Here is a 16455-nt window from a genome sequence, read left to right on the forward strand (position 1 = left end):
CGAGTTCCCCCTTAAGCCAAGGGGTGGGGGTTAGAAGAAGCGCGCAAGCGGAAGTTATTCGACGGGTTTCCTTTTTTCTCCGGAAAGCTTCAACTCAAAATTTGCATTATTTACAATCGCTTGAAGCTGACGGCGTGGAGCATTTACTCCGGGGCAGAACGCTATAACACTCTTTGAAAGCTTCGTCTTGTTAACTTTTGTCAAAAACTTTTCAATTTAGCGTTAGTTAAGAAAATCATTCGTTGTTATTTTTTGCTGTTTGTTGGCTGCTTCGAACTTGTTAGCTAAGCGAAAGAAAAGTATAAAATAAAACTGCAAAACTTTCCCATAATAACCGTACATTGAAGTGCACATAATGCCATAAAAGTCTCACAAGCAAGCATTGTTACCGAAAACTGAAACACACACACGCACACAAACTTGTCTCCAAAAACGAAAAACTTTAACCCCACTTTATGGTCCTCATTTAGAGCGGATTGAGTCGGTGCTAATTTATAACCTAGTTTTTTCCACACACATACACAAACTTTGGCAGAACCCCTCCACTTGGCTTTGGCTCACCCTTCAAAAGGGAAAGAACATTATTTTTGTGAAGAAAATTCGAACCAGAAGTTGCTCACACTAAGTTTGGGGCCAAAAAACTCGAGAACAGTACCTAGATTGTAAACTATCGGGAACGCATTGTATAAGAAAAATCTTACATTATTGGGCACAGTTTAAACAGCCAGATTTTTGAAGCAATTGAGCAACACTCTACGAAATCGGCCGATTTCGACCATTTTTATTTTTTGTATTTTTTGATTAGGCTTGAACTTTGTGTGGGCCTTTCATATGACCAAAGAAGCTATTTTGTGTCATTGGTTCACCCATACAAGTCTCCATACAATTTTGGCTGCTGATCATACAAAAATGGTACGTAAATATTCAAACAGCTATAACTTTTGAGTGAATTTTCTGATCAATTTGGTGTCTTCGGCAAAGTTGTAGTCTTGTTGAGGACTATTGAGAAAAAATAGGTACACGGAAAAAAATGCAGATTGTTTAATTAATTTTTTTTCACAAAAACTCAATTTCCCAAAATGCATAATTTTTTGATTTTCGAGATTTTTTGATCCTCCAAAGGACGCAACTTTTGAGCCATAATGATACATGGTCAAAAAATCTATCGCCGAGTTATGTTTTTTTTTTTGACAAAATAGTGTTTTTTTTTTGTAAAAAATTGAAATTTCATGCAAAAACAAATTTGACGTAATTTTTTAATGTAAAATTGAATTTCCAATCAAAAAGTACTTTACAGATTTTTGATAAAGGGCTCTGTTTTCAAGATATAGCCACCGAATGTTTGATTGAAGCGAAATATTTGCAGTTTTTCGTTTAAAAAAATAGTGACCATCAAGACTTACATTTTAAAAGGGTCAAACATTGCATATTACGTCCATTTAAAATGGTAGTCTTTATTTAATTTTTTTTCTTCAAAATATTTTTTTCGCAAAGATCGAAAAAATTCACGAATGTTTCATGTTTTAACATTGAAAATTGGACCTATAGTTGCGGAGATATCGACATTAGAAAATGATGGTTTGTTTGGGTGAGACTTAAACTTCAATTTTCCTGTTTCTTTTTCTTGAAGCCGCTGTATCTCAGCAACCAGACGTCCAATATTCAATGTCTTTTAAACAATTTTATAGCAAATTTTCTTAATTTAAAAAAAAAATATTTTTAGAAATGGCCATTCATGTTTTTTTTTAAATCGGAAAACTGCAAATATTTCGCTAAAATCAAACTATCGGTGACTTTATCTTGAAAACAGAGCCGCTTATCAAACAATCTGTGAAGTACTTTTTGATATGAAATTCAATTTTACATCAAAAAATTTGATCAAATTTGTTTTTGCATGAAATTTAATTTTTTTCCAAAAATCACTATTTTTTCAAAAAACCATAACTCGGCGGCAGATTTTTTAAAAAGTTTCTCTATGGCTCAAAACTGCGGGTTTTTGTCCCCTTAAACATATCAAAAAACCTCGAAATTAAAAAAATACGTATTTTGGGAAATTGAGTTTTTGTGAAAAAAAAAAGTTGATAAACAACCTGCATTTTTTTCGTGTACCTACTCAGTTGATCAGTTTTCTATGTCCATTGAAATTTTGATGTTTTTTAGAAGAAAAAAATTGCCCCTGAATTTTCTGACAAATTTTGTAGGGGACGACATAAACATTTAAAAATATTTGCAACGGCCTTAGTGTTCAATGCTCTAGGTAAATTCCTTGTAATAGCAGTTTGACTACAATGTTTATAAAGGTAGAATCCGAAAACAATAAATGAGGATTAGGCTGCCCAGAAAAATGACCCCTGCTCCACAAGCAGAGCACTGTTTTATGGGTTATTTCAAGCATCTGTGTAAATTTTGAGCAAAATTGGTTTAGATTAGAGGTGGGCAAAACCGCTCTTTTTTAGGAGCCGCTCATTTTCGTTCGCTCATTAAAAAGAGCCGCTCTTTTGAACGGCTCTTTAATTATTTGATAAAAAAAAAGTTAAAACTGAAAATGAGAAGATGTCCTTAAAATCCATAGGTTTTAATGGTTTCTATGTCAATATTTCAACTCGAACCTAAACATTCAAGTATTTGAATGGCAAATGTAGGATGCTGGAATATACACTATTAATTTTAAAATTGCGTTTATTTCTGCAAGAATTTATCTAATGCTGGTATTTCATTTATAGGAAATATTCTGCAAATTCTTTTCTATATTCTGATTTAATCGATAAAGTCTACAAACGCTTAAGTTTAATCGTACAAGAGGATTTTTTTTCTTCAATATATTAAAATTATTCAGTAGATATTTTACAAATTATGCAATTTGAAATTTCCAAATTTGTATTCCGGTAATACATTATTGTACAATCAGTTGTACAATGAAAAGTTTTTTTTTTGTTTAGAAAATCATTTACTTTTGGGATTAATTTTTATAAGCATTGAAATATTTGGAATTTCGTTTCCAATTCTCAAAAACAAATTTAATACTACATTTTTTGGAAATTCCATAAATTATATTTATAACAAAAATAATGTTACCTTGAAACGGTTCTTTAAAAAAACCGGAGTTTAAAAAAGAACCGCGATTCATTTTTTGTGAGCCACGGTTCGTTCGCTCTTTTCAGTGAACCGGCTCTTTGAGCGGCTCGCTCTTTTTTTGCCCACCTCTAGCCCTGTCTATAATTTACGTTAAAAAGAAAGAAGTAAACTTTTAAAAGTGAAAAAAATATATAACTATAGTCCAGACTCGATCAACCGAAGGCCTTGGAAATAATGCACATCGGGTAATCGAATCTTCGGATAATCGAATCACAAATAAAAACCCCTACACTACTCTAAAGTGATTTAGATTTATCAAATCCAAGATGATGGCAAAAATGGTGTTGATGAAATATTGGAAAAATGCATTTTGTAATTAAATAGGCAGTCAACTATACAAATTTGACAGAAATGGGATCGCAGAACTCGAATGTAATGTTAAAATTAAGAAAATGAAAAAATACGATTTGTTTTGGTTCATGATTTGATTATCCGAAGTACACAGAAAAAAATATGTGAATTTACTGGACACGAAAAAAATGAATCACATGTAAACTCAGTTGATGTAAACATGAGATTCGACGTAAACGGTTGAATCACACGTAAAATCATGTTTTTACGTATAATTTGTTGCAAATTTACATTAAATTGCATTTAAATTTAAATGTTTAATGACGTGCAAAAGTGTTACATCATAAATGATGTAACATTCGGAAATATTTTTTTGTGTGTAACCTACAAACCTTCGGATAACCGAACTTTGGATAATCAAGACTTCGGATAATCGAGTCTGGACTGTAATAACATCTTCTGTTTCAATTCAACGATAAAAAAAACATTAAAAAACCATCCTTCTATTAAATCCACTCTGGCACCACTGCCGCTCACACCCAACCATCCAGCGTGGAAGAGACATCCATAACGGCAGTAAAGGGAGCAATTAAAAAGTTTTCCCCCACCGGGCAACACTGCGCTGCCGAAAGATACAACTAAAATTTGCCTTCGGCCATCGGGCCGGGGAAGCATTGGCTGCAATGACACAGAGCAGCAGCTGCTTTCAGGGAAAGAAAAAAAATGGCCAAAGGATTACTGCAGCAGCAAAGGCAAGTGTTGCCAGCTGGTTGGGCGATTGATTGAACTAGACACTTTCTCACAGGCTCAGGCACAGAAGCTGACGAGGGCAAGCTGTTTGGAAAATAAATGCGGATAATCAATCTGGCATTTCCGCAGTGGCGCTGTGTGTGTGTGTGTATGTGTGTGTGGCGCAGAGAGGCGCAATTTGTTTGGGATTTGGTCGAGGATTAAGACATTTGTTACCGGACGAAAGACGGAAGAGCCTGTTGGTGTGTGGAAGATTTGAACTTTTCGTTGAAGAGATTTACGAGCTGCTGGTGGACGAAAGCTCTAGCTTTTTTAACTTATGACTTACGTCCAAGTTTTCATCAGTTACAAAATAAACCGTCTAACCCCAAACGTCTAACAACTCAGACTCACCCAACAAATCTGCAAAATAATCCTGGGTAACATCCTGATTCTGGTCAAACATACAAGAAAATTTTGGCAATTTACATATCAGATCGTATTCTATTTCCATCCCTCCACCTTGAGTAATCCTGCGATGTTACAACTTTGACCCACCCACCAGCGCAGTCGTTGCTGGGAGGAAAATACCTCTTGAAAGCTTCCAGGTACACACAGCATCACACATGGCTTCCATACGAATGAGCACTTGTTTTGGTAAAGTGTGCTCTGACTGCATTCCGGGTATTCGCTTTTATGTATCCAAAATCCGAGCAGCAAAAAAATAACGAATTTGTTATGCTTGAAAGCCATTAGGGTGACAGAAGTTTGATTGCAAATTCGATTTTACATCGAAAAATGAAGTTGGAAAAATTTTGCGATCGATATTTCGATTTTTTTGAAAACATCAGTACTGATTCATAAATTCATAACTCGATCAAAGATTTTTTGCCCGTTTCTGAAATTTCTAAAAAGTTGCCATTTGATGTCCCCTAAAATACATTAATTTTTTTTTAAATAGTGTTTTTTTGCAAATCAAGTTTAAGTGACAAAAAGTGTCACCAAAAAATTTACCGTGTATCATTTTTTTTCAGTGTAGTCCTTATCCATAGGGGAGAGTGGGGAGACTTGATCCCCTTTTTTTGAATCGCACATAACTCTGTCAATTTCTCACAAAGCTATGAACTTTTTGCATGAATTGAAAGCTTAAACATTCAACTATGTTTGGCTGATAAGGGTATTTCATAAGACAAACTCTTCGAATCATGCCAAGCGTTTTAAAAAAATATTTTTAACGTGCATTTTCAAAATGTTGGGGGTAATTTGATCCCCTTTCAACATTTTTAAGAAATCTTAAGCAAAATGTTTCTTATTCATCCAAACTGTTAATTTTCTATAAGTTCCAGCAATTTCACATTAAACCTGTACGTTTATGTTCAAAATATAACAAGTTTAGCATGCAAAATATTTAAAAACTTAAAATTTTCTTTTTTAGACCGAAATTGAGCATGTTTACAAAAGCTGGAAACTTTTGTTTACAAAACTTTTGAAAAATGGTTCAAACTGCAGTAAGTTATGTACAACTATACTAAAGGAAACTATGTACGAAAACCCAGCCGAATTATTTAATTTTGAGGCTGATTCCAGTGACTGTAAAAATGCAGGGATCAAGTCTCCCTAAACTCACCTTTTTAAACAATTGGTTGTAAAAATAGTATGACGATAAATTTAACGTCAATCGCGTAAGGGTTTTGGAGTTGATTTGTTTATGAAACAATTCATGTATAAAACATATTTTTTTGAATAATTTTTGAATGTTTTCTATACTTATCAAAACAAAGAAAAAAGATCTGTTGGAAGTTTGTTGCAGCACTTTTTAGAAATACATATGTGTGTAACTCAATCTAAACATTTTTTAATTTCTTTGTTTTCTACAATGAGTTTTAGTCAATTTCGCACAACTTTCTAGAACAAAGCTAATTGTTTTACCCACATGCTGACGATATACAGGCTTGGGATCAAGTGTCCCCGGGGATCAAGTCTCCCCACTCTCCCCTACATACAATTTTGTCAAAGACACGAAATCGATCAAAAAAATTCCTTCAAAAGATACAGATTTTTAATTTTCATGCATCATTTTTGTATGGAGAGCTGCCAAATTTGTATGGAAGATTATATGGACAAACTAATGATGCAAAATCACTTCTTTGGGCATACGACAGAAAGCACCATAAAAGTTTCAGCTGGATTAAAAAATACAAAAAAAATCGGATGACCGAAATCTCAGAGAATTGCACTAATGTTTTCAAAGCAACCTTCTTTTTTTTTTTATTTTTTGAGGTCTTTTAAGTGACTTTTAGATAAATGCTCAGACTTAGATAGCCCTAATTACATTCCAGACTCGATTATCCGAAGTTCGATAATCCGAAGGTTTGTATGGGACTTCGGATAATCGAATCATGATCAAAAACAATATTTTTTCGTAGGGAAGATGGGGGCAAGACGGCCACCCTAAAGGAGAAATCTCATAAATTGCACAACAGATTATTTTGATTTCAAATTACGTACATATTGTTCTACTTGTAGTCTATTATAAAAATTACATAAATGAGTTGGTCTTAAAAATACTTTCAATACTTTTCAGCAATTAAAAAAAAATGAAATCATATATATATAAAACGCGGGGTAAGACGGCCACCCATGTGGAGTTAGTCGGTCAGTTCTATAAATTAAAATAATAAATTTGCTAAATCCACCCAAACGCCCACATTGGTTGGTTGAACAGACTTCTCTGAACATCATAACTATTTTGGTTGAAAAATTAAATTTCAAATGTGCAGAAAAATGCAGATAAAAAATGTATATTTTGGCCCAGCGAATTTCATATTATTGCTACCACATTTTATGAAAAACTGTAAATTTTTACTACAAAACAAACACAATTTGATGCAAAATAATTAGTTTGTGTATTTCGATTAGAAGAAGTTATATAGGATTTCATACTATTCCATGAGGTTTGCTATATCAAAAATATAACCTGTATCAAATAAAAATTAAAAATTACGTGTGGCTGTCTTACCCCCGGAGGAGGTGGCCGTCTTGCCCCCAAACAACTTATTTTTAAAACATTTTTTTGCAAATAGCTCATCGCATTCTGGAGACAGCTCATCCCGGGCAGACGGTAATAACAAAATGAATTATATTTCAATAACAAATCCTGTTAAAATAACAAAAAGTGTTATTATTTTATCCTGAAGTTCAACTTGAAGAAGAAAAAATAATAACAGTTTCTGATAAAATAACAAAATTTGGTATTGAAGCGATATTATATTGAAAATGTTTAATAACACGCTAATAAGAGTAAATGTTATACATTTCAAAGACTCTCCTAATAACTAAATTTGTTATTCGTTCGGTATACTGACTTAGGAATAAAATTACCATAAATCGCACAAATGGAAAAGTTTCTAAGTGTCCATAACACAATCTGTTATAATTTTTTCTTTTGTTAAATATGTTTAGATCTTTGGGATAATTTTGTCTAATTTCGTCGGGATCATTATTTTGGCCATGAAATGGGGTCCTTAAGCTAAAATTATTCTAAAAAGTTGAAATTTTGAAAGTTGATTTTTTTAATTATTTAATATACCCCCTAAGAGACTTTGCTAAAGTTGGCTAGAACTATGGGATAATTTTGACCAATTTCGTCGGGGTCATTATTTTGGCCATGAAATGGGGTCCTTAAGCTAAAACTATTCTAAAAAGTTGAAATTTTGAAAGTTGATTTTTTTAATTATTTGATATACCCCCTGAGGGACTTTGCTTAAATTGGCTAGAACTATGGGATAATTTTGACCAATTTCGTCGGGGTCATTATTTTGGCCATGAAATGGGGTCCTTAAGCTAAAACTATTCTAAAAAGTTGAAATTTTGTAAGTTGATTTTTTTAATTATTTGATATACCCCCTAAGGGACTTTACTAAAATTTCGTCGGGATCATTATTTTGGCCATGAAATGTGGTCCTTAAGCTAAAATTATTCTAAAAAGTTGAAATTTTGAAAGCTGATTTTTTTAATTATTTGATATACCCCCTAAGGGACTTGGCTAAAATTAGCTAGAACTATGAAATAATTTTGACCAATTTTATCGGGTTCATTTATTTCACCATGAAATGGGGTTTCAAGCTAAAATAAATCCGATAAAATTAACTTTTGAGAGTTCATTTTTTTTTAAATTTTGTTAAATTCTTTAACGAAATTGATTAATTTATTGATAATTTTTGAAGTGTGAATAACAAAAACTGTTATTATTTTCACAGAGCCAGGAAGTCGGAGCTGACGTTGAAGTTCAAGCCGGAGTGAGACCTCGGAGACTGCATCGGATTCAGCAAATTTTCAGCAACTTTTACTTGGAGTCGGAATCTGTGAAGTCGGGTATTTTTGGAGAGCTGAAGTCGTCATTGGCGTCATATCCTGCATCCAGAGTCGGAGTTGTCTTCAAAGTATGGATTCAAAGTCGCTTGGAGGTATCCGACTCTGCAGCCCTGACTAGTACAGAGGAGTTATGGCAAATGCAGGTTTATTTGCAAATTACAAATAAACCAAAACAATAACTTTTTTTGTTATGGAGACATACCAGTTCAATAACATTTTTTGTTATTATGCTGCTCCACCTCTCCGCACAAAATAACAAATCTTGTTATTCCTTCATGATTCCTTCTGTGTTATTGGTTTGTTATTGCAATAACAACATAATAACAATTTATGTTATTCTTCTAACAAATCTTTGTTATTGATTTTTGTTATTTTAACAACTAATCCGATCATCCCAATAACATATTTCGATCTTCTCACAATATCAAAAACTGACCTTCCCAAGTTATTTCCGTCTGCTCGGGATGACCCGGAAATTGTACGAGCACATCATCTAGGGAAAACTTCAACATAAAAAAATATTTGAAGACAGGAATACATATTGTTGAATAACAAAAATGCCTAAGCTGCAATTCATGAAAATTACATACAGCTTTAAGTTCAAAAAATATTAATTTATTTTGATTAACTTTTATACTATTTCGAGCAAAATGTTTGGAAAAGGTGACTCCATATGCATTATTGCTCCATATACAGTATTGCTTAACATTTCATTAATATTCATTATTATACTTAGTAAAACAGTGGGGTGGCCGTCTTGCCCCCAGCTCCCCTATTACTTCATTTTTTTACGTTTAACATCAAATTCGAATTCTGTGACCACATTTTAGCCAAATTTTAATGGTTGAATGTGTATTTGATTACAATATGCACTTTTTCGATAATCCATCACCGCCATTTTGGATTTAAAATTTCTAAATGACTTTAGAGTAGTTTAGGGGTCAAACTTAAGTTAGATAATCAAAAACAAGACAACGGTAAAAAAATCGTGATTCGATTATCCGAAGTTTCCATTATTCGAAGTGAATTTTTTTCGAGGGCTTCGGATAATCGAATCTGGACTGTACATTGCATTGTATTATTGGCAAGGCTGCATTTAAGCAACTTATTGTCCAATTTTGAAAGTCTAAAATAAAACCACAACAAAAAACTATCGACAATTTTCATAATCACTTCAAAACCTCAGTTTCTGAAAAAGAAATTCTTTACATGATTATTACTTGAAAATGGTACAAAAAAGCAACAAAGTTTCGTCAAAAACTCATGAATTGCAAATTGAACAAATTGAAAAATAAACGTTTGTAGGAAATAGATTTTTTTAATAAAAATAGTTGATTTTAAAGCTACAGTTTTTCCATGTACCCTTTTTTCTGATTAATCTTCATCAGAACCTTCAACTTTGACAAAGACACAAAATCGCTGCCAAAATGTTATGGAGACTTAAATGAATGGGATAATAGAAAACACCCCAAACAAAGTTTGAATCTAATATAAAACTACATATAAAATAATTTTCCGGAATTCGTGCAAAATTGCTCGCTTGTCTTGGAACCGATAAACATTATACCCCTTTTTAACAGTAAACTATACTGTGTTAACGGATTTAAAAAAAATAGGTCTTTGCATAGCAGCCAAAAAAGTTGCTGTCTTCTTATTCTAAAAATTGTCAAACTTAAAGACCCAATCCTGTATCAATCTGATTGTTAAAAACAGTCAAACTTTGTTGTTCAAAGTTTTGAACTCAGTACGCTAGGGGTTGAATAAAAAATCATATCGATAGTTCCCGTAATTTTGAAATTACTAAATTGCCTGTAACAAAAATCTTGGTGCTAAAGTTCTTGTTGATGTGTACCGTTAATTTTTGGTAGCTTCCAAGTCATGTGACCTTCTGTAATCGAGTCGTTTTTTCACGATCTCTCCGGCAAATCCAATCGCACTAATGCACAACCCAACCACCAGGGCCATCCACGCCGGTTGTAGGTCGTCAAAGTTTAGATCTGTTTTCTCACTGATATCCTCTTTGGGACGAAATCCAACCATTTGGAACCAAACGTCATCTTTAACCCTCGACTTCCACATGTTAATCAAGCCAGCTTCAACCAGAACGTTGTGGATGTAGCGAAACACTTCCATAAACTGAAACCTCCACTTTGCCAGGGCCCGACCAGATGATCATAGTCGAGGACTACGTAGTATGGCTGCTTTCGTTCATAGTCGTACATTGTTTCCACCAGCAAATCGACCCAAAAACTGTCCACATACTGAGCTTCTCCTGGAATTATTTGCAAATAGTCACGCTTCTTTCCTTGAACCATCATTTTTCCAAAAGATTGATTGACCAGGTAGGGATGGTTTTCCAGATCTTCGTAAAACTTTAAATCGGACTGGAGAAAATCTGCTAACGTTTTAATGCGTTGAATTGAGGGCCTGCTCACCATTAAAGATATGATCTTGGTTTCGAACGCGTTTGACAGAAAGAACATCAAAACCATCAACGAGTGCAGAATGAGTTTCTCCCATCGGTTTGCCCGGTGAAGGTCGAAGCGTTCAAAGCCACAAACCACGAGAAGAATTGGATCGTTTTTGAACAAGTCTGGAAATAGTTGGTTGATTATTTCAGTAGAAATGAGCATCACGATGACTAATATCCAGACTTCCCAGGAGAACGGCATCACGATAAGCTCGGCCGCATTCAACGGTCTGTCTCTTGGTACCAATATCTTGTTAAGATACGGTATGGTTGTGAACAGCTGACGAAAGTCCCTGGGCAGATTTCCATTTATCAGCATGATTGAAAATCCGATGTCAGCCTTGTTTTTGTCAGCTTCATATTGCTTTAAACACTGGTTTAAAGTATCTCTTCCAGTATTTTCGTCACAATTATGCGGCAGTTCAACAATCTCAGTAAATAAGTATCGAGCAGATTCGTTAATCCAGTTGGAGTTCCATTCATGCCCTAGCTTTGTCAAACTTGAAACAAATGTAATATTTCGCCCCTTTTTATAGCGATGTCCCAGCGTAAAAAGATACATTGGAGCAAAGGCTCCTGGAAAGGTCGCGCACCAAACTCCATTGCAATGACGTGCCTTCATCTTGAGACTATCGAAATAAACCGAGTAGCAAAAAATACTGGCACCAACTTTGCTTTCAATCTCTTCCACAAGCACTTGTTTGTTCAGATCTACGAATACCAGCACTTTGGTCGTTGGGTTAAACAGCGTCATCAGATAAATCATATTCCAGATGGTTTCATTACGCTTCAAAAATTCCACATCGTATCCAGGATGCACCAGAAGCAACGACGGATTCCAGGGCAACTTCTCCAGATCATCGTGGTAAGTCCCGTTTAGCACATACTTGGCCACGTGATCAATCCGAGGGGATTTCAAAATGGCGTCCAGAATATTGTCATAGGAACCGTGTGGAGCCACATCGTAGAAAATACAACTGAACACTCCACCGTGAACACTGGCTAGGTATTCGATTGATCGCAGGACGTAGTCCAGTGCTTCTGGAGTATGAGCTGGAATAAGTTGCAGGTGGAGCAGGACCAACATAGTCCATCCGATGAAACTCATGGTTGAAATGCTACTTCGATAAAAAAAACTGTGCCCACCTTCGAAAAAAGTCAATCCATTATCCAACTTCTATCACAAATCAGCGCATTATCATGGTCATCCTAATCCCAGCTTGCACCCAAAATCGCCCCTTAAGCTACCCTCCACTGGAAATGTGCTGACTGGGGTGGATTTGCCATGCATTTGCTCACGCTTCATGTCTTCAATTTCCGCTCGCCCCCATAGCAGCGGTGACGAAGCCAAAGGAAGACCACACCGCCAGAGCTTGGATGCACTCGTGCTCAGTCACTCCGGAAAGCTCAACAAATATTTACAATTTACATACATTTTGCCCGAACACATTCGCCTTACATACAAACAAACGCAGACTGCTCGCTGCGGAAGATTCAAGCGGGACAGGATGCTCTCTCTCTATCGAGCAAAAAAAGGAAGTCCAACCTGAAAGGAGTTGCACGTTGCATTTCTGCAGTAACTGCACAGTTAGAGAACGAACGGAAGACGACTTTTCGAACGATGGTGAGGCTTGCCATATTTTAGTCACAACCCTGCTCTAGCTGGTGAACGTATAGCATGTATGGGATGGATAAGTGAGGAGCATGGAATAAGGGATGTTTAAATAATCCAAAAGAAGAAGGTTATCTGAAATATAACACATCAAAAACATTAATTATAAGTTTTTAATCTTAAGTAGAAGTCAGAAACAGTCAAAAAGACTATCGTGAAAAAGAACTTTGCAAAATGAAGACTCAACTTAAACATAATTGTTACTGATGCCAAGCTTTGCGAAACTATCATGGTGACCATCAGCAAACAAAAACAAACGAATTTCAATGGGTCATCCATAAACCACGTGGACACTTGAAAGAGGGGGACAGGTTCATAGATGGCCCCTAAATTCCCTTCAATGCTCTGTTTTGCAATTACAAAAATCGCTGAAATTTTAAAAATATCACAGTTTTAGTGAAAAAAGTCGATTTTTTGCCGATTTCGTCATTCCCCCTTTTTTTTACGCGCGGTGTGTCTATAAACCCAGTATTTATTTTCAAAAAATCGTATCTCGGAATATTGAAAACTTAATTTCACCATTTTCGATAATGTATAATTTTCCGAGGAATCCGATAAAAATATTTTCAGACATAGGCTCTTTGGTCAAAAGAGCATTTTTGCCTTCCTCACTGAGGTAAGGCTATAATCCTGCTCTAAAATTGAACTTTTTATTAAAAGCTCGAAAACCCACCTTGATGTATACATATCGACTCAGAATAGAAAACTGAACAAATGTCTGTGTGTATGTGTGTGGGTATGTGTGTGTGTATGTGTGTGTGTATGTGACCAATAATGTCACGCAGTTTTCTCAGCACTGGCTGAACCGATTTTGACCAAACCAGTCGCATTCGACTTGGTTTAGGGTCCCATACGGTGCTATTGAATTGTTTGAAGTTTCGATAAGTAGTTCAAAAGTTATGTATAAAAATGTGTTTTCGCATATTTTCGGAAGATGAATAAATGGCAGTAAACTGAACCAAACATCATCATGTTATACATCGTTATTTAGGTAATTGAAAGACCTTTCCAACGAGTCCACAACTTTGAAGATCTGGCAACCCTGTCTCGAGTAATAACCACTTAAGTGATATTTATGTACTTTTTTGTAGCCGGATCTCATTTAAATGTATGTAAACAATGTCCGGATCCATCATCCGACACATCGTTGGTTAGATAATTGAAAGACCTTTCCAACGAATCTACAACATTGAAGATCTGGCAACCCTGTCTCGAGTTCTGACCACTTAAGTGATATTTATGTACTTTTTTGAAGCCGGATCTCACTTAAATGTATGTAAACTATGTCTGGATCCATCATCCGACCCATCGTTGGTTAGGTAATTGAAAGACCTTTCCAACGAATCTACAACATTGAAGATCTGGCAACCCTGTCTCGAGTTATAACCACTTAAGTGATTTTTATGTACTTTTTTTGTAGCCGGATCTCATTTAAATGTATGTAAACAATGTCCGGATCCATCATCCGACCCATCGTTGGTTAGGTAATTGAAAGACTTTTCCAACGAATCTACAACATTGAAGATCTGGCAACCCTGTCTCGAGTTATAACCACTTAAGTGATATTTATGTACTTTTTTGAAGCCGGATCTCACTTAAATGTATGTAAACGATGTACGGATCCATCATCCGACCCATCGTTGATTAGGTAATTGAAAAACTTTTCCAACGAATCTACAACATTGAAGATCTGGCAACCCTGTCTCGAGTTATAACCACTTATGTGATATTTATGTACTTTTTTGTAGCCGGATCTCATTTAAATGTATGTAAACAATGTCCGGATCCATCATCCGACACATCGTTGGTTAGGTAATTGAAAGACCTTTCCAACGAATCTACAACATTGAAGATCTGGCAACCCTGTCTCGAGTTATAACCACTTAAGTGATATTTATGTACTTTTTTGAAGCCGGATCTCACTTAAATGTATGTAAACGATGTCCGGATCCATCATCCGACCCATCGTTGGTTAGGTAATTGAAAGACCTTTCCAACGAATCTACAACATTGAAGATCTGGCAACCCTGTCTCGAGTTATAACCACTTAAGTGATATTTATGTACTTTTTTGTAGCCCGATCTCATTTAAATGTATGTAAACAATGTCCGGATCCATCATCCGACCCATCGTTGGTTAGGTAATTGAAAGACCTTTCCAACGAGTCCAAAACATTAAAGATCTGGCAACCCTGTCTCGAGTTCTGACCACTTATAATGCCACTTATGAGCCCTTGAGTGATATGTGTTTTTTTGGATCAATTTTGTGTCCAAACCCATCATATTACATATCACCCATTGTTGGAAAAGAGTGAGGAAGGCACCAACCACATAGGTGGATTAAGCTAGTTTTTGTTTTCATTTGACTTTAAACTATTTTTCATTAAAAGCCTATCTAATACCTTTTCGTTTGCACTTAGGTAAGACAGCTAAAATCGGTTGAAATGGTGCGGAGTTGTGATTTTTTGAAAATTGTGGTTTTTGTGAAAATCGGCTAAAATGGCCACTTTTCGGACCATCCTAATACGGCGTAGGACACCCTAATGGCCAAACAAAAAATACGGGTCTAATTATTTCGGCCAAGGAACCACCAGACTGTGGGTCTCGTGGCGCAGGGGTAGCGGCTTCGGCTGCCGATCCCGATGATGCTATGAGACGCGGGTTCGATTCCCGCCTTATCCACTGAGCTTCTATCGGATGGTGAAGTAAAACGTCGGTCCCGGTTTCTCCTGTCTCGTCAGAGGCGCTGGAGCAGAAATCCCACGTTAGAGGAAGGCCATGCCCCGGGGGGCGTAGTGCCAATAGTTTCGAACCACCAGAAAAAAGTTGAGCCCGATCGGAGAATTTTTTTCGAATCATGTGTTTTCGAATCATACTGCATAGTTACATGAAAATGTTCACACAAGTACGTATTTTTCCTGTATTTTTGGACATGCAATTTTTTACTCTTAAAAAAACTAAAAATATTTGTTGGCTAGGCGTAACCTACATTTCGAATGTAATGACAACAGTTTTTGAAAATACTCAACATTTTCACAAAGCTACGTATTTTTCGAAAAAGAAAAACTAAAAATTTCAGTTGGGTGGCAAATGATCGGATTTTTTCAAACATTTCGAATTATTAAGATTTTTTCGAAAATAAGTAGTTATGTGAAAAAATAGCATTTTTTTAAATAATGTGTTACAACTTTCAAAATTTATGAAAATCTTCCGATTGTTTGATATCCATATTGTAGAAAAAATGAAATTTTGAGTGTTTTTTATTTTCGAAAAAAATTAGTTTCGTGAAAGTTTGAGTATTTTCAAAAAAATGATACTATATTCGAAATGTATAAAACTATCTCAATCATTTGATAACCATATTTGAAAAAAAATGAAACTTTGAGTATTTTTTCAGAAATACGTAGTTTTGTGTAGTTTTTTTAGTATTTTCAAAAAAATGTTATTACATTTGAAATGTATAAAAAAATTAATCATTTAATATCCATATTGTAAAAAAAAATCATTATTTTTTTCAAAAATACGTACACAGAAAAAAAAATGATGGTAATATTCATCAGGAAATGGTGACAGATTTTGTGGCAAAAAATATGATTAATTTTACCCCAGAAAATGACGAATTTTCATCAGTTTTTGATGAATATTCATCAGGTTCACATTTTTACACATTTTTGCCTTCCTCACTGAGGTAAGGCTATAATCCTGCTCGAAAAATGAACTTTTGAAAAAAAGTGTCAGAGTTGCGAATCAGGTGCTGGAATTTTGATGCCGGATCTCACTTATCT

General features: G+C 35.1%; 1 protein-coding gene across 7 annotated transcripts in view; it reads right to left on the reverse strand.

Moving 5' to 3' along the window:
* LOC6053462 (pro-resilin) overlaps positions 1-16455 on the reverse strand; it is an 84911-nt gene that overhangs the window by 588 nt on the left and 67868 nt on the right. The window lies entirely within an intron of this gene.

The sequence above is a fragment of the Culex quinquefasciatus genome, chromosome 3 (assembly GCF_015732765.1).
Source record: "Culex quinquefasciatus strain JHB chromosome 3, VPISU_Cqui_1.0_pri_paternal, whole genome shotgun sequence".
Lineage (NCBI taxonomy): Eukaryota > Metazoa > Arthropoda > Insecta > Diptera > Culicidae > Culex > Culex quinquefasciatus.